Source organism: Astatotilapia calliptera, chromosome 19 (assembly GCF_964374335.1).
Source record: "Astatotilapia calliptera chromosome 19, fAstCal68.1, whole genome shotgun sequence".
Taxonomy (NCBI): domain Eukaryota; kingdom Metazoa; phylum Chordata; class Actinopteri; order Cichliformes; family Cichlidae; genus Astatotilapia; species Astatotilapia calliptera.
The window spans coordinates 11,028,612-11,048,698 of NC_137440.1; the positions used below are offsets into that span (position 1 = coordinate 11,028,612).

At 38.1% G+C, this 20,087-nt stretch overlaps 1 long non-coding RNA gene across 1 annotated transcript; it reads left to right on the forward strand.

Moving 5' to 3' along the window:
* The first annotated feature begins 7,447 nt into the window (after positions 1–7,447).
* On the forward strand, positions 7,448–10,495 carry LOC145422351 (uncharacterized). Its single transcript, XR_013903634.1, has 2 exons — positions 7,448–7,580; positions 7,667–10,495. It is a non-coding gene; the product is annotated as an uncharacterized LOC145422351 (long non-coding RNA).
* Positions 10,496–20,087: the final 9,592 nt, after the last annotated feature.

Below are 20,087 nucleotides of genomic sequence, written 5' to 3' on the forward strand. Positions count from 1 at the left end.
ATAGAGAGAAACAGAGAGAACATTTTAGAAAAATCTATAGAGATAGTGCTAAAATTAGAGAGAGAAAAAGAGAACGTGTCATAAGGATGTATAAAGAAGATTCTTCATTCAGAGAAAAGCAGAAGGAACGTATAACAAGAACATATAGAGAATCTCCCATTTTTCGAGAAAAGCAGAAGGAACGTATGAGAAAAACATATAAAGAATCTTATAGACAATCTCCTATATTCAAAGAACAGCAGAAGGAGCGTATAAGAAGAACATACAGAGAATCTCCCGTGTTCCGAGAAAAGCACAAAGAGCGTATAAGAACAATATACAGAACTTGTGCCGAATTCAGAGAGAAACATAAAGCTTACATGAGGTCATATGTTTCTAACCTATATAAAGAAAGTGTAGAATTTAGACAGAAAAAAAAATGTTACATCACTAAACGTTATGGAGAAGAGAGACAATTTCAGCAGCAACACAAGGACAATATGAGAGAACGAATGAGAGTAAAATATTGGAACGGTTTTTCTTTTAGACAGATGCATAATATCAGATGTGCAATGAAAATAAAAAGAAAATATCGTCAGATGCATCGACCAGCTGACAGTTTACAGTGTCATCCAGAGAACACTTTAATGAATGAGGCCATATCTCGTTTCAGATCCAACATTAAGTCAGCACCATCTTATGTTTGTACTGTTTGTCTAAAAGCTTCTTTTCCTAATCAGGTGAAAATCTGCAAAAGAGAAAATTACTCAAAACACCAAATTGTAGCTCAGCAGTGTCTAACTGGTAAATTTGTTCATGTGTGTGATGAAGCATGTCATGATCACTGCAGCTTTCCTGTTGAGAGAAAAAAGGAGTATATCTGTCACACGTGTCACAGTTCCCTCAAAAGTGGACGCATGCCAAGACTTGCTGCTGTCAACGGTTTAGAACTGCAGGATATTCCAGCTGAACTGTGCGATCTCAACATTCTGGAGAGACATCTGATTGCCAAATGCATACCATTTGCTAAGATTATTCCACTTCCAAAGGGCAGACAGAGACTCATACGTGGTAATGTGGTGTGTGTACCATCTGAAGTCCAACAAACAGTTGACAGTTTACCGAGGATCAGAAGCCAATCACAGATCATGAGGATAAAGCTGAAAAGACGACTGTGCTACAAAGGCCATCAGCTGTTCCAGACTGTCACCTGGTCTAAACTCATTCAAGCCCTGCGTAAACTCAAACAAATTCATCCACAGTACACAGATATTATTATCAGAGATGATGCATTGCTTTGTGATCCAACGTTACCTGATGATGACAGCAGTGATGAAGCCAGCATGGGAAGTGATGATTATGATGAAGCAGATTTAATGGAAATTGACAACTATGAAAAAGATGCCCTTTTGTGCGAAAGTGAGTCTGAAAGTGAACAAGCTATTAATATGCAATCCTGTGATGAACAACCAGAGGAACAAAATCCAGATGAACCAGAAAGTGATTTGAACAATGGAGGTTTTGCTCTAGAAAGTTGTCTGCAGCCTGTTGACATTTCAGAAGAGATTCTCTGTTTCACTGATAACACATATTGTGTGGCTCCTGCAGAAAGAAACAATCCTGTTAGCTTCTTCAGAACTCCTCATTTGGAAGCCATGGCATTTCCTGTGCAGTTTCCTACCGGTCAGAATACACTGGATGAAAAGAGACTTCTTAAACTCACACCAAGTGCTTACTTCAAGTCAAGGCTTTTCAACATTGATGCAAGATTTGCTAAAGACACAAATTACCTGTTTTTCTCACAGTTTGTCACTGAAATACATTTGGCTAATTCCAGCATGACAATACAGCTAAGGAAAGGTAAAACTATGACCAAAGATGGACGCAAAATCACATCAGGAATGTTACAAAGTAAGACAGAAGTAGAGAAGCTGGTAAGAAATAAAGATGCAATCAGATTTATGCAGCCACTCAGAGGAACTCCAGCTTACTGGCAGAAAACTACCAAAGATTTATTCAGTATGATTCGTCAAATAGGAACACCTCAGTTCTTTGTCACTTTCTCTGCTGCTGAGATGAGATGGCCTGAAGTGATTCAAGCAATAAAGAGACAGCAAGGTGAAGAGGTTGATTTTGAAGCCCTGGACTGGTCAGAAAAGTGTGAAATTCTAAGATCAAATCCAGTAACCACCATGCGAATGTTTGATAAACGTGTTGAGGCTTTGTTCAGAGATTTGCTTTTTTCTCCTGCACAGCCCCTTGGTGAGATCATTGATTACTTTTACAGAGTTGAGTTCCAGCACAGAGGTAGTCCGCATATACACATGTTGCTGTGGATTCGAGAAAAGGTAGAAGCAGATGTGGATGATGACCAAACTGTCTGTGACTTTGTGGACAGATACATCTCAGCTCAACTCCCTGATCCAGAAAAACAACCTGAACTGCACAAAAAAGTCTCTGAACTACAAAAGCACAGCAAGAACCACACAAAGACATGCTTTAAGAGTGTGAACTCTGGTTGTAGATTTGGGTTTCCAAAACCACCATCCACAAGAACAATGATTGTGAGACAGGATGAGGATTCAGACACTGAAGCTGCAAAAGCCAAACTCAGACCTTTGTTGAACCTGCTGAAGGAACCTGAAGCTGCTTCCCTCACCATAGAGCAGATTCTGTCACGATGCAACTTGACAATGAATGAGTATGAACAATGCCTCCAGAACATAAACAAGAAAACAGCTCTGATTCTGAAACGTGACCCAAAGGACTGTTGGATCAACAATTACAACCCAGATCTGCTTGAAGCCTGGAACTCTAATTTAGATGTCTCATTCATTTTGAATGCCTATTCATGTGTAGAATACCTCTGTAAATATATAACAAAGAAAGAATCTGGCCTCTCTGAATACCTGAAGACAGTTATCGATAACTCTGATAAGAACACCGTCAATGAATGTGATGAAATGAGAGCTGTGATGCAGGCTTACTCAAAAAAGAGAGAGATCAGCGCACAGGAGTGTGTGACTCGAGTCTGTGGCCTAAAAATGAAAAAATGTTCCCGCAGTGTTGTATTTGTACCAACAGATGATAACCCAGTAAAAATGAGTCGGCCCATGAGCTTCCTGGAAAGCACAACACACGACAGTTGTAATATTTGGATGACAAGTTTGAGTGATAAATACAAATGCAGACCTGAGACCCCAGAATATGAGGAAATGTCGCTGGCTGATTTTGCTGCCCTGTGCCGGTTGGTGAGTGGTCCAAATGAAGGAAAAGATGTGCTTCCTCTTCTAAACCAGCTTGGATTTGTACAAAGGCGAAAGAATGATAAACCAGCTATAATCAGATATTACCACTGTTCACAGGAAAAAGATCCTGAGCAATATTATGGTCGACTGTTGAGACTTTACCTTCCACACAGATCAGAGCAGGAACTGAAACCACAATGTTTCCAAACCTATCAGTCCTTCTACAACTCGGGTTTTGTGCGACTTCCATGTTCAGACCACAGTGAGTCTGTGAAACGGATTGTGAAAAGAAATAAAGACAAGTATGAGAAGAACTCTGAGGATATTGAGAGTGCACTGGAAGAGTTTGAACAAAATAGGGATGTTGTGATCGATGAATGGTGTAATCTTGCTCCTGAATCTGAAGTTGTGAGGCTGCAATGTGATGAGAATCTTCCTGAGAGACATTCTGATGATGAGAACGAACAGGAGAATGTCCCTGACTACAGTCGTCAGTCTGATGCTGTAACAAAGATCAGAGCCATCAGAGAACAACCTGCAGTCGATCCAGCCGTGGTACGTGTAATGTATCAGAATCTGAACCAGAAGCAGGCCTGCGTGTTCTATGCCATAAGAGACTGGTGTATTCAGCGAGTTTGTGGTTTGAACCCAGATCCATTTTTCTTCTATATCAACGGTGGTGCAGGAACTGGAAAGTCACATCTGATTAAATGTATTCACTCTGAAGCATCAAAGATCCTGAGCAGACTGCCTGCTAATGCAGAAGAAGCTGACATATCAAATCCAACTGTTTTACTTACTTCATTTACCGGGACAGCAGCTTTTTCTATCAATGGCTCTACATTACATTCTCTACTGAAACTACCCAGGAGTCTGAAACCACCCATTCAAGGACTTGGTAACCAACTGGATGAAGTCAGATCTGAGCTGATGAATGCAGAAATTATTGTTATTGATGAGATTTCAATGGTTTCAAAACCCCTTTTTGCCTATGTGGATGCAAGACTGAAACAAATCAAAGGCACTCAGAGACCTTTTGGTGGAATGTCAGTTTTAGCTGTTGGAGATTTTTACCAGCTGCCACCAGTGCGACAGTCTAAACCTCTCTGCGTTTACGATCCAGAACAGATTGACCTATGGCAGGAACATTTTCAGATGATCACTCTAACCGAGATCATGCGTCAGAAAGATGATGTGGCCTTTGCAGAGATGCTGAACAGGATTAGAGTCAAAGAAAAGACAGATGAGCTTTCTCAGTGCGACAGAGATTTGTTGTCACAGGCTGTGACTGCACCAGAAGAATGTCCAACTGAGGTCTTACACATTTATGCCACCAACAAGAATGTGGAATCCCATAACACAGATACCCTGAAGAAGCTTCATTCAAACATCATAATCATCACTGCAGACGATTTCCAGAAGGATAAACGTACAGGCAGAATGGAACGAAGAGACAAACCATTTACAGGTGGGAGAAATGATTTACCTGACACTCTGAATGTTGCTGAAGGAGCTCGAGTCATGCTGACCAGAAACTTGGACACACTAAACGGTTTAGTCAACGGTGCTTTTGGTATACTGGTAAAGGTGGTGAGATCTGAAAATGATGGACACATAATCAAACTGGGGCTCAGAATGGACAACCGGCAGCCTATGAGACACAACCGCAGTGCTAATGCAGCATCTGATGATCTGGTTTACATTGAGAGAGCAGAGGAGAGTCTGAAGTTTAAAGGAGCGGTACGCAGACAGTTTCCTGTAAAGCTAGCATTCGCTTGCACAATTCACAAAACTCAGGGTCTTACAACACAGACAGCTGTAGTTTCAATGAAGAACATTTTTGAACCAGGTATGGCTTATGTTGCTCTCAGCAGGGTGACGTCTCTCAGTGGACTCTATTTGCAGGACTTGGATGAGAAAAAGATTTACTCCAATCCCGAGGTAACTGCAGCACTCCAAACCATGAGACAAGCCAGCGTTGAGGAAATGATGCCTCTTCTTCAGGTCAGAGAAACAGCCAGCAGACTTGACACTCTTACACTGATCCATCACAATACGGAGGGTTTGCCATCTCACATCAGTGACATCAAGAGTCATCATGAAATGTGTTTAGCAGATGTTTTGTGTCTCACAGAGTCTCACCTCCAAGGCTCCTTTGTTGCAGACAGTCTTCATTTGGACGGCTACACCATGTTCAAACGCAACAGACATGTGTCCTACACAAACTTTCCTCACATGGCCAGCAGAAGTGGTGGGGGAGTTGTTGTGTATTTGAGGAATCATTTTCAGGTTCAGGTAAAACAGTATGTGCATAATGTCACTGATCTTGAGTTTTTAGTGTTGAAGGTTCAGGCTCCATTCCCTGCACTCATTGCTGTTGTGTACAGACCCCCTGACTACAGTTTGACACCATTCATGCAAAACCTGGTAAGTCTTTTAGATTCCCTTGAAATAATGGACTGTCACCCAATCATTGTGTGTGGAGATTTTAATGAGAACCAGTTGCAGAGTGGAAGAAAACAGATTCTGGAGCAGTTTCAGTCGAGAGGGTATTCACAGCTGATCACTTCTGCCACTACAGACAAGAACACCCTGCTTGACCTCATTTTTATTTCTCAGCCAGATCAATGTCTCCATTCCGGTGTTCTGAGATCATACTACAGTTACCACAACCCTGTGTTTTGTGTCCTGTCCTCGAGCCAATCATGAAGTCGTCTGGTGAGTTTTGAAACAATTACAGATCATGTTTGTTACAGAGTTTACTGATTGTAGAGTATGAAAAATATTTTTCATTGGAAAAAATTGTCTTCCCTACTCTGTCTGTAAGAAGACCCTTTCTTATTGCAATGTTATTAATCATGTCACCAAATCATGGCTGTACTTCATGCAGAGCCGGGAGATCTGCTTTCTGTTATCATGCACCTCAGATCTGAAATATACTGCATTAAACGGACATAATTTATTTTTTATTCTCATGTTTTAAATGACTAAATCTACTTATACATTTTTTCATGGATGTTAATTGTCATCTCCTTTTTTGATACTTTTTTTACTCTGACGTATGTATCTCAACAAACGAGATCTTCCCCTCCAAGATGCTTTCAAATATGAAATAGTAAATAAATAAATCACAGATAAATGCAGGTATTTATTATGGGTCACGTGAATAAATACAGACAATTATATTTTCTTGATTATAGTAAATTTTGTAGAATCAAATGTTTTTTGGATGAATGAGGTTTTGCTTATCATGTTTTACAGGTAAAAAATGTTAAAAGTTTTAAACTATCTTTAGGCTACCAGAGATGTCTATAATTATACATTATGTAGAGAAAAACATTTTCACAGCTTACAGAATTTGTATAAAAACTGATTTAGAAGTACATGGAAAGTTTCTGCATCAATTTTCTGACTTGGCTTTTATCCGGGTGGGTTTGGGTTTGGGTGGATAAAGGCCAAGTCAGAATTCTCTGAGCAGCTGGAAAAAGCTGCTAATAAACAAAGACATCAGAAAGCGGGGGCTTTAGGTGTAGCCCCCGCTTTCTGACGCACTAATTAGATTTAGTAACTGACACCCCATACCAGCATTATATAGACACTTGGGGGCTGAGATGGGTGGGTGGGGAGGGGGGGTGGGTGGTGTTAAAAGCACTTTATGTTTTGTAGATGTATTTTTTTCAGACAGGGCACACACAGTCCTGTTTCCTTTGTGGGAAAACCTTCAAACTTCACCATCCTCAGCTGAAACAACAACATCTTAACACCATCTTCATGAACTGCTAAGCCAAACCTGATCCATCAGTGCTGGACTGCACAGATAACTACATGCCACACAGAGACTGCTGTTTTATGAACTGCCATACCAGTATGTCTTCAATGGAGAAGATGACACACCCATCACCTGACCTCCTGCCTGATCTGGAGACCATCATGATGCTGCCACACTACACACCTCTGAGACCATGAATGATGACTCCTACTGAGGAAACTGTATTTCCTGTCAGAGATGCTCAGTGATCCTCAGAGCAGAGAGCGGTATGATTCTTTATCTTTGATAAAAAATGTCAGTGTTTTTAATTCAATTAATTAATTAAAATCCTGTTTAGTGCATAAATAATTCCACACTCAAATGATTATACTTGTTGACACTTTTTGAGTTTTAATTCACATTATGGATTACAAATCTATGCTTTTTCTACTCTGTCTCTCTGTGCAGGTATTGCTGTCTTCTGAGTTCTTCAGTGTTCCAACTGAGACATTCAAACCTCATTGCAGAGCTCATGTCTTTCCTCACCATCATGTGAGTGTGAGATTGCTCTGGATTCTGGTTATGTGGCCTGCAGCACCTATAAGGTATTTCAACATTGTTCATTGCATAACTTATTTGTAGTTTTTAGGCCTTAACACAAATAAAATGTTCCTTTTTCTGTATTTTTTAGAACAAGCTCGTCCAGTGTGCCTGCATTCCAGCTTCTTAGACTCTACTCAAGTGGACAGAGTATCAGTGTTTGGCCACTCTTACAGACACCGACTTCTGTCAACTCACTGCTACTGATCAGGCACCTGACTCCAGGAAGACAGAGGGCTGCAAGCCTGTCATCGTTTCCAGTGTGGCTTTGTATTCTTGGGGTAGCATCAGATTTTTCCCACAAATATTCAAAGGTAACACTTATTTTAAGCGTAGTTATTAAGTCAAAAGTCTTCCCTTGTGTTAATTTTATTTTTTTTATTTGTTTTTGTTTTCTTTTAGATTTATGTGCAGTGATCGGATGTGGTGGAGCTTTGTTAACTGTGTGGAAAACATCTGTTTGTGATGATATTTACAATGAGGCTTTAAGGTGACAGTTTCCATGTAATTTCAATCCTTTTACTAAGCAAAAACATGTTTGCAATTAACATATTTTTTTTAAGTTTTGTCTTCTGGATTTCTGGTTAACATTCCTCTGTGACAGCAAATACTAAACTGGTCCAAGTACCCAGCATATCATTGGTCAAAGGCAAAAAGGACCACATGTCACACTAGCAATGAATTATTGACTGTGTTTGTGTCATCAGATTTAACTAACAATATCAGACATATGAAACTGAACTCTGGATTAATGTGCAGATTTTTTTTGTGTTTTTTTTTTATTGTTGAATAATTATTTTGTAGAACAAACCCAATCTATTTACCCAAACAATGTAACTTGTTTGGGTAAATAGTGGATTAATATATCTAAGTCTATAAGTATAGCAAGCTGAATTCATACAGACACACAGCTCTAAATCCTGGATTGTAGGATGTACAAAAATGATCATGTGATTATTATGGACATTTAAATAACTATATCTATTGAACCATTACATGTATTCTTTTTAGAAATTACACAATCTCAAAATGTGAAAAAAGAAAGTGTTTAAGAGAATAAATAATGTGTGTTTGTATGAATCCTGCCTTAGTATGGGGTGTCAGTAACTACATTAGTATAGAGTAGGTCTAACAGTGGTTTTCCACATCTGCTCTAATACAGCAGTCCCCAACCTTTTTTGCGCCACGGACCGGTTTATGCCCGACAATATTTTCATGGACCGGCCTTTAAGGTGTCGCGGATAAATATAACAAAATAAAACTAGTACCGGTACTGAAAAAAAGAAAATTTATTCATAACACACATGAAAAGACCCAGGAAAACCGAGTAAACGATAAAAACGATAACAAAATAACGCTGAAAACCGATAAAAACCCTGAAAACTATACATTTCACACCTGAGCCTCATCTCTCGCGGCCCGGTACCAAACGACTCACGGACCGGTACCGGTCCGAGGCCCGGGGGTTGGGGACCGCTGCTGTAATATATATAGATAATGGGTCAGACATATAAAGTCATTTTGAAAAGTTCATAAAGGTCATTTATATGTGTTCCTCTTTATCATTTTATATCAGGTCAAACAGCTGACTTGAGTTTTGATCAGAGTAGAACCATAACATTCATGCTAATGGTTCTACTGTTTACAGTTACTTTATGATGGATTTCACCCTGGTCACAGCACTATGTGAAAAGCTGTTAGAGGTAAAGTTAAGCCAATTAATACCTCATCATAAGTCACTCTCTAACGCAAAGCAGTGATTATTTTTCACTGTAATTTATTCCACAACGATGTTCTTTATTTGATCCTTGTTTCTTTAAATATGCAAATCGATTGTTCAGCTGTGTGACTCTCCACACCTCAAATATATCACAATGTGGACTTCATTTTGACAGTATTTTGTAGATTGGTACCATATTTATCATCAAATCAGGAAACTGTAAACTAATTGAAAAAATTAAGCTTATGAAAATTTTAATGTGGCATAGGAACATGTTGTTTATCCTTGCCAAATGGTATTTACACAAAACTCCAGCAAATCAGAGGATATATTTTTGTCTCTCACTTGCTATATATGTGTATATTTTTGCAGTTAATAGCCTATCATGTGTCTGCGCATCTTAGGGCCATAAACATAAACATGGCAAACAAGGATATGTTCACAATTCCAACAGATGCTTCAATTGTTTGTATAGATTTTAGATCAATTTGATTTGCATTTTCTATTAATATTTTTCTGTTTGTCCCAAATGGTATTTTTTATTTCTTTATGCCATTATTGTAATCATTGGAAACAACTGAGTAAATATTTTGTATCATATGTTTCTAAAAATATTTGAATGTTCTACTTTTCTACTACTGGTTTTCTACTTTCTAAACTTTCTGCCACTTTTTGGCATTTCAATAACATTATTTTTGGGTGTTTTAATCTCTGACCGCAGCATCTTGTGCATTTATTACCTAAATGTTGTTTGTGTGGGTCTTGCCTTTGTTATGTTTTTTTGCCATTTTTAGATTTCACCAGCTGTGCAAACTCGCAATTTTACCTTGGTTTTGTTCCACATTAGTTTATCTGCCGGCACATTTTCTTCCTTTTCTAATGTTTTTGGTAATTTTTCACAGTTAAACAAGTAACTTTGAGGTTACTTCAGCATTTTCAGCTGTTATCTGTTGACAGTTTTGCCTAATTATTACATTTCTGCAAATTTCTAGCAGTTCTGATAAGTTGTAATATTTCTGCCAAGTTTTTAATTTTCTACTAAATTATATTATTTCTGCTAGGTTACACTACTTTTGTTTGTTATGTTATGTTAAGTTATGTTATTCTAAATTATTGCATTTCTGCTAAGTTATTACATTTTTCTTAACTTGATATTGTTCTGCAAAGTTATTAAAATTTCAGCAACTTTTTAAACACTGACTTTGATTTCTTCAGCTTCTTCAGCTATTTTCAACTATTTTCAGCAGACAGCTTCAGCTTTACAGTTTCCTCTAAGTGATTGCAGTTCTGCTAAGTTATTACATTTTAGCAAAGTTCTTTTGCTTCTGCAAAGTTTTTACAATTTCTGCAACTTTTCAGCTTTTTCAGCTACTTTTTGCATACAGCTTCAGCTTTAAGCATCCACACTGCATTTTCGCAGGAAATGCAAATTTTTCTAGTTATTATTGTGTGGATGCTTTAAGCATCCACACTATTGAGTTCCTGTTTCTCTTTATTCTTTATACTTTATTCTAGTTGCTTCCGTACACTTTTCGCCGTTTAACTACTTCCACAATTTTTGTGCTATTTTCACCGTTCAAACTTTAAACTATTCAGCTATTTTTGCTAATTCCTGCTATGACTTTTGGTATTTTTAACTATTATACTTTTTAAAATATTCCACTTTTTTCCTTTAATTTGTCACATTGAAATGAATGGGAAACTTCAGCAATTCTGCTAAAATTTGCTTGTTTTTGAAACTTAACTACTTCCTCATACTTTCACCTAGAACAACCATTCAAATTTTAAAATGTTCACAAATTATTGGGCTATTCAAGTATAATTCAGCTTTTTCAAATCTTTTACTGTTTTACTTTTATGCCTCTTAAAGTTTTGAGTTGCAAAATTGTGATTTTTCACAAAATACATGTGTTGTTATGGTTGCTATGCTGTTGCCTTCCAGTGTGTCACTGAAGGTTTTGCAATTTTCACTTCATGTCCGAACAACTGTTTGCTACTTGCTCAATTTTCACTCAACTTCCACAAATTATACATCAAAACGTAGGTATTTTTGCTGGCTTTCAGAAAATGTCACTATCATTGTTGTGGGATTTATAGAAATTTGGCAAATCACCTCAGACCAACACAATGTCAGAAAACTCTCCATATAAAGTGAATGGAGAGCTTGTTCAAAATCACCGCTGGATTTCTGTAATGAGAGGCATATTCGAATCGTCATATCTCCTTAACGAAGCAAAGTTAAGACATGAGGCTTGTCCCCGAATATCTTCAGACACTCCTGACGCTCACAATTCAAGAATTTCTTTCTCACCTATTACCGTTCTGAAATGAGTTGGACTTGTTTGAGGGTAGGAAATTTGTCCTTCACTCAGATTTCTTCAGATTTCAAAACCTGGAAATGAACCACTTTTTTCTCTCGTCATAACTTTTTGTTGGATTTCCACAGAGACCTGAAAATTTCCATGATTGTTCACCAAAGCCTGCTGTCTCTTACGGTGGAAGAATGATATCGATACTCCAAATAGATTTCGAGTTAGAAAGCGTTGTTTGAGGGCAAGTCAAGGCAGTTTTTGCTTCGCTCTACTCAGTTATGGTGCATTAGAAGTCAAATATCTTTAATAATTCATATTTTAATGATAAATTGTAAACACTGGAAGATTCCCCCATCTCTTCTGAACAAAACGGTGTAAGAATGACCGCTCTAGCCCCTACGGTTAGGAAATTATGGTCATTTGTTTGAGGGGAGTCGTCACTATGAGAAATAGGCTGCAATAATCCTGTGCCTCTCTGTGCCTGCCTGTGTAAAAAAGTGCACCTGTTTTGGCGGGAAAACGTAAACAGCCACTCTGATTGGTGGATTCAAATTCAGCAGCTCCCAGGCTGACCTAGAAACTTACTTCTCTCTCCCTGTGTGTGTGTGTGTGTGTGTGTGTGTGTGTGTGTGTGTGACAGAGAGGGAGAGAGAGAGAGAGAGAGAGAAAGCCTTTTAATGGGATGATCTCATTCTAAGATTCTAATTTAATATATTTAGACTGGGTGACTGAATTTGATCTTGGTAGTGTGTCTCTCTGTGCATCAATCATATCTGAGGTCTCCCGTTTCCTCTCTCGTCATATCTCAGCGACGGTTGTACATAGAGCAATGAAAATCGCAGTCAAAGTACACCAAAGTCCGCTGATTCAGCCAGTAGAAGAATTATGCTTCTAGTCCACCTAGTTTTTGAGTTACACAACGTTTTGTAACTCCAAAAAACGGCGTTTTTCGCCTCTCACCGCGATCGAATTCTGACTCCTTATCAGCCGGTTTTTCAAAGCGCCTGCTCTCTTTCCCAGTGGCGCAGTTGATAATGACACGGGTCTGCAAACCAAAGGTCGCCAGTTCGATTCCACCTTGGTCAATATGTTTTTTTCCCTACAAATTAATACACTGTCACAGACCAGTAAAAAGACTGCAAAAATCCTGTTTCTCTCTCTCTCTGTGTGTTTGTGTGTGTGTGTGTGTGTGTGACAGAGAGAGAGAGAGAGAGAGAGATCCAGAGCCTTTTTATGGGATGATGTCATTCTAAGATTCTAATTTAATATATTTAGACTGGGTGACTGAATTTGATCTTGGTAGTGTGTCTCTCTGTGCATCAATCATATCTGAGGTCTCCCATTTCCTCTCTCGTCATATCTCAGCGACGGTTGTACATAGAGCAATGAAAATCGCAGTCAAAGTACACCAAAGTCCGCTGATTCAGCCAGTAGAAGAATTATGCTTCTAGTCCACCTAGTTTTTGAGTTACACAACGTTTTGTAACTCCAAAAAACGGCGTTTTTCGCCTCTCACCGCGATCGAATTCTGACTCCTCATCAGCCGGTTTTTCAAAGCGCCTGCTCTCTTTCCCAGTGGCGCAGTTGATAATGACACGGGTCTGCAAACCAAAGGTCGCCAGTTCGATTCCACCTTGGTCAATATGTTTTTTCCCTACAAATTAATACACTGTCACAGACCAGTAAAAAGACTGCAAAAATCCTGTTTCTCTCTCTCTCTGTGTGTTTGTGTGTGTGTGTGTGTGTGTGTGACAGAGAGAGAGAGAGAGAGAAATCCAGAGCCTTTTCATGGGATAATCTCATTCTAAGATTCTAATTTAATATATTTAGACTGGGTGACTGAATTTGATCTTGGTAGTGTGTCTCTCTGTGCATCAATCATATCTGAGGTCTCCCGTTTCCTCTCTCGTCATATCTCAGCGACGGTTGTACATAGAGCAATGAAAATCGCAGTCAAAGTACACCAAAGTCCGCTGATTCACCCAGTGCAAGAATTATGCTTCTAGTCCACCTAGTTTTTGAGTTACACAACGTTTTGTAACTCCAAAAAACGGCGTTTTTCGCCTCTCACCGCGATCTAATTCTGACTCCTCATCAGCCGGTTTTTCAAAGCGCCTGCTCTCTTTCCCAGTGGCGCAGTTGGTAATGACACGGGTCTGCAAGCCAAAGATCGTGGGTTCGATTCCACCTTGGTCAATATGTTTTTTTTCCCTACAAATTAATACACTGTCACAGACCAGTAAAAAGACTGCAAAAATCCTGTTTCTCTCTCTCTCTGTGTGTGTGTGTGTGTGTGTGTGTGTGTGTGTGTGTGTGTGTGTGACAGAGAGAGAGAGAGAGATCCAGAGCCTTTTTATGGGATAATCTCATTCTAAGATTCTAATTTAATATATTTAGACTGGGTGACTGAATTTGATCTTGGTAGTGTGTCTCTCTGTGCATGTGTGTTTCCTTATGTGTACATATTTGTGATTGTGTGGCTGTTATAGATTTTTTTGCTAATCTTTTTCATTTAACAAGTATAGTTGAGGGACCTTCAGCATGTTCAGCATTTTTTTCAGCTGTCCATTTTGCTTTTCCAGTTTTTCTGTTTAAGTTATTACTATTGTGCTAAATCATACTGTTTCTGCTATTTCATAAGATTTCGGCTTAATATACTAGTTCTGCTTTTTATAGGATTTGTGCTTAATATACTATTTCTGCTTTTTATAGGATTTGTGCTTAATATAGTATTTCTGCTAAATTATAGTATTTCTGCTTTTTATAGGATTTGTGCTAAAACATAGTATTTCTACTAAATGTAGTATTTATGCTTAATCATAGTATTTCTATATATTTCTGCCAGGTCCCCAGGCAGCCAATCCTCTGTGAGGACTTAGACATTCAAATTTTCAAATCAGGGTCTGCACGGTTTCCCAGCCAATCACATATGTGTCCTGAGGCATTCAAATTTGCATATTGGGGCCTTCATGGCTTCTAAGCCAGCCAATCATATCTGAGGGCTGAGGAATTCAAATCCACAAATCAGGGCCTGCACAGCTTCCCAGCCAGCCAATCATGTATGTGGGCTCCAGGCATTCAAATTTGCATATTGGGGAATTCGTGGCTTCTAAGTCAACAAGTCATCCATGTCATATATCTCTAAAAATTCATATTTTAATGATAAATTGTCAACACTTGAAGATTCCCCCATCTCTTCTGAACAAAACGGTGTAAGAATGACCCTTCTAGCCCCTACAGTTAGGAAATTATGGTCATTTGTTTGAGGGGAGTCGTCGCTATGAGAAATAGACTGCAATAATCCTGTGCCTCTCTGTGCTGCGTGTGTAAACAGAAGAAGAGAGAGAGAGAGAGAGGGAGAGAGAGAGAGAGAGAAAGCCTTTTAATGGGATGATCTCATTCTAAGATTCTAATTTAATATATTTAGACTGGGTGACTGAATTTGATCTTGGTAGTGTGTCTCTCTGTGCATCAATCATATCTGAGGTCTCCCGTTTCCTCTCTCGTCATATCTCAGCGACGGTTGTACATAGAGCAATGAAAATCGCAGTCAAAGTACACCAAAGTCCGCTGATTCAGCCAGTAGAAGAATTATGCTTCTAGTCCACCTAGTTTTTGAGTTACACAACGTTTTGTAACTCCAAAAAACGGCGTTTTTCGCCTCTCACCGCGATCTAATTCTGACTGCTCATCAACCTGTTTTTCAAGGCGCCCGCCCTCTTTCCCAGTGGCGCAGTTGGTAATGACACGGGTCTGCAAACCAAAGGTCGCCGGTTCGATTCCACCTTGGTCAACATTTTTTTTCTCTACAAATTAATACACTGTCACAGACCAGTAAAAAGACTGCAAAAATCCTGTTTCTCTCTCTCTCTGTGTGTTTGTGTGTGTTTGTGTGTGTGTGACAGAGGGAGAGAGAGAGAGAGAGAGAGAGAGAGAGAGAGAGAATGCCTTTTAATGGGATGATCCCATTGAAAGATTTAAATTTTATATATTTAGACTGGTTGACTGAATTGGATCTTGTGTGTGTGTGTGTGTGTGTGTGTGTGTGTGTGTGTGTGTGTGTGTGTGTGTGTGTGTGTGTGTGTGTGTGTGAGACAGAGAGAGAGAGAGAGAGAGAGAGCCTCTTTATGGGATGATCCCATTGTGTGTGTGTGTGTGTGTGTGTGTGTGTGTGTGTGTGTGTGTGTGTGTGTGTGTGTGTGTGTGTGTGTGTGTGTGTGTGTGTGTGTGTTTGTTTAGTGGGAGAAAGAGAACCCTACCCGTATTTGGCAGCATGTCATTGTAGGATTTAAATTGAATATAGTTAGACTGGTTGACTGGATTAGAGCCTGTGTTTGTGTGTCCCTCTGTGCATGTGTGTTTCCTTATGTGTACATATTTCTGATTGTGTGGCTGTTATATATTTTTTTTGCTGATTTTTTTCATTTAACAAGTATATTTTAGGGACCCTCAGCATGTTCAGCATTTTTTCAGCTGTCCATTTTGCTTTTCCAATTTTTCTGTTTAACTTATTACTATTGTGCTAAATCATACTATTTCTGCTATTTTATAAGATTTCTACTAAATCATAGTACAGTATTTCTGCTTTTTATAGGATTTGTGCTAAAACAAAGTATTTCTACTAAATGTAGTATTTATGCTTAATCATACCATTTCTGCTTTTTATAGGATTTGTGCTTAATATAGTATTTCTGCTAAATTATAGTATTTCTGCCAAATTATAATATTTGTGCTAAAACAGTCTTAATTTAAAATTACAATATTCATAGTTTATCACAGTGTCTCTGGTAAATCACAATATTTCTGTTCTGTTGTACAATTTTTCTAAATCATAGTGTTTCTGTAATGTTTAAGTATTTTTGGCTAAATATATTCTTTCTGTTATCTTATACTATTTCTCCTAAATTCTTGTATTTTTGAGAAGTTATCATGTTTCTGGAAAGTTACAATATTTCTGCTAAATTCTGCTATGCTATTATATTTCTGCCAAGTATTATGTTTCCTCTAAGATATTGCAGTTCTGCTAAGTTATTCCATTTTAGCAAAGTTCTTTTGCTTATGCAAAGTTTTTACAATTTCTGCAACTTTTCAGCTTTTTCAGCTACTTTTTGCATACAGCTTCAGCTTTAAGCATCCACACTGCATTTTCGCAGGAAATGCAAATTTTTCTAGTTATTATTATTATTCTTAGGACTTCCGTACACTTTTCGCCGTTAAACTACTTCCACAATTTTCAGCCGATTTTCACCGTTCAAATTTTAAACTATTCAGCTATTTTTGCTCTTTCCGGCTATGACTTTTGCTATTTTTAACTATTATACTTTTTAAAATATTCCACTTTTTTCCTTTAATTTGTCCCATTGAAATGAATGGGAAACTTCTGCAATTCTGCTAAATTTTGCTTGTTTTTGAAACTTAACTACTTCCTCATATTTTCACCTAGAACAACCATTCAAACTTTAAAATGTTCACAAATTATTGGGCTATTCATGTATTATTCAGCTTTTTCAAATCTTATACCGTTTTACTTTTATGCCTCTTAAAGTTTTGAGTTTCATTTTTTTGATTTTTCACAAAATACATGTGTTGTTATGGTTGCTATGCTCTTGGCTTCCAGTGTGCCACTGAAGGTTTTGCAATTTTCACTTCATGTCCGAACAACTTCCTGCTACTTGCTCAATTTTCACTCAACTTCCACAAATTATACATCAAAACGTAGGTATTTTTGCTGGCTTTCAGAAAATGTCACTATCATTGTTGTGGGATTTATAGAATTTTTGCAAATCTCCTCAGACCAACACAAGGTCTCAAAACTCTCCATATAAAGTCAATGGAGAGCTTGTTCAAAATCATCGCTGGATTTCTGTAATGAGAGGCATATTCGAATCGTCATATCTCCTTAACGAAGCGACTTTAAGACATGAGGCTTGTCCCCGAATAGCTTCAGACACCCCTGACGCTCACAATTCAAGAATTTCTTTCTCACCTATTACCGTTCTGAAATGAGTTGGACTTGTTTGAGGGTAGGAAATTCGTCCTTCGCTCAGATTTCTTCAGATTTAAAACTGTGGAAATGAACCACTTTTTTCTCTCGTCATAACTTTTTTTTGGATTTCCACAGAGACCTGAAAATTTCCATGACTGTTCACCAAAGCCTGCTGTCTCTTACGGTGAAAGAATGATATCGATACTCCAAATAGATTTCAAGTTACAAAGCGTTGTTTGAGGGCAAGTCAAGGCAGTTTTTGCTTCGCTCTACTCAGTTATGGTGCATTAGAAGTCAAATATCTTTAATAATTCATATTTTAATGATAAATTGTAAACACTGGAAGATTCCCCCATCTCTTCTGAACAAAACGGTGTAAGAATGACCGTTCTAGCCCCTACGGTTAGGAAATTATGGTCATTTGTTTGAGGGGAGTCGTCACTATGAGAAATAGACTGCAATAATCCTGTGCCTCTCTCTGCTGCGTGTGTAAAAAGATGCACCTTTTTTGGCGGGAAAACGTAAACAGCCACTCTGATTGGTGGATTTAAATTCGGCAGCTCTCTCCCTCTGTGTCTGTCTGTGTGTGTGTGTGTGTGTGTGTGTGTGTGTGTGTGTGTGTGTGTGTGTGTGTGTTTAGTGGGAGAGAGAGAACCCTGCCCTTATTTGGCAGCATGTCATTGTAGGATTTAAATTGAATATAGTTAGACTGATTGACTGGATTAGAGCCTGTGTCTGTGTGTCCCTCTCTGCATTTCTGTTTCAATATGCCTCCATATTTGTAATTTTGTAAGTTATTGCTATTCTGCTAAATCATAGTATTTCTGGTACTTTTTGGTACTTGTGCTAAATACAGTATTTCTGCTAAATTATAGTATTTCTGCTTTATTATACTATTTGTGCTAAAACATAGTATTTCTACTAAATGTAGTATTTCTGCTTTTTATACTATTTGTGCTAAATTATAATATTTCTGCTTTTTATACTATTTGTGCTAAATTATAATATTTCTGCTTTTTATACTATTTGTGCTAAATTATAATATTTCTGCTTTTTATACTATTTGTGCTAAGACATAGTATTTCTACTAAATGTAGTATTTATGCTTAATCATACTATTTCTGCTTTTTATAGGATTTGTGCCTAATATAGTATTTCTGCTTTTTATAGGATTTGTGCTTAATATAGCATTTCTGCTAAATTATAGTATTTCTGCTTTTTATAGTATTTGTGCTAAAACATAGTATTTCTACTAAATGTAGTATTTATGCTTAATCATAGTATTTCTATATATTTCTGCCAGGTCCCCAGGCAGCCAATCCTCTGTGAGGACTTAGACATTCAAATTTTCAAATCAGGGCCTGCACAGTTTCCCAGCCAATCATATATGTGTCCTGAGGCATTCAAATTTGCATATTGGGGCCTTCATGGCTTCTAAGCCAGCCAATCATATCTGAGGGCTGAGGAATTCAAATCCACAAATCAGGGCCTGCACAGCTTCCCAGCCAGCCAATCATGTATGTGGGCTCCAGGTATTCAAATTTGCATATTGGGGAATTCGTGGCTTCTAAGTCAACAAGTCATCCATGTCATATATCTCTAAAAATTCATATTTTAATGATAAATTGTCAACACTTGAAGATTCCCCCATCTCTTCTGAACAAAACGGTGTAAGAATGACCGCTCTAGCCCCTATGGTTAGGAAATTATGGTCATTTGTTTGAGGGGAATCCTCACTATGTGAAATAAACTGAAAGAAGCAGGTCTATGTCTCTGTGCTGCGTGTGTAAAAAGATGCACCTGTTTTGGCGGGAAAACGTAAACAGGCTCTCTGATTGGTGGATTCAAATTCAGCAGCTCCCAGGCTGACCTAGAAACTTACTTCTCTCTCCCTGTGTGTGTGTGTGTGTGTGTGTGTGTGTGTGTGTGTGTGTGTGTGTGTGTGTGTGTGTGTGTGACAGAGAGAGAGAGAGAGAGAGAGAGAGAGAGAGAGAGAGAGAGAGAGAGAGAGAGGCTTTTAATGGGATGATCTCATTCTAAGATTTAAATTCAATATATTTAGACTGGTTGACTGAATTGGATCTTGTGTGTGGGTCTCTCTGTGCATGTGTGTTTCCTCATGTGTACATATTTGTGATTGTGTGGCTGTAATAATTTTTTTTGCAGATTTTTGTCATTTAACAAGTATATTTGAGGGACCCTCAGCATGTTCAGCATTTTTTCAGCTGTCCATTTTGCTTTTCCAATTTTTCTGTTTAACTTATTACTATTGTGCTAAATCACACTATTTCTGCTATTTTATAAGATTTGTGCTTAATATACTATTTCTGCTTTTATAGGATTTGTGCTTAATATAGTATTTCTGCTAAATGTAGTATTTATGCTTAATCATACTATTTCTGCTTTTCATAGTATTTGTGCTTAATATAGTATTTCTGCTAAATTTAGTATTTCTGATTAATTATAGTTTTTCTACTAAATCATAGTACAGTAT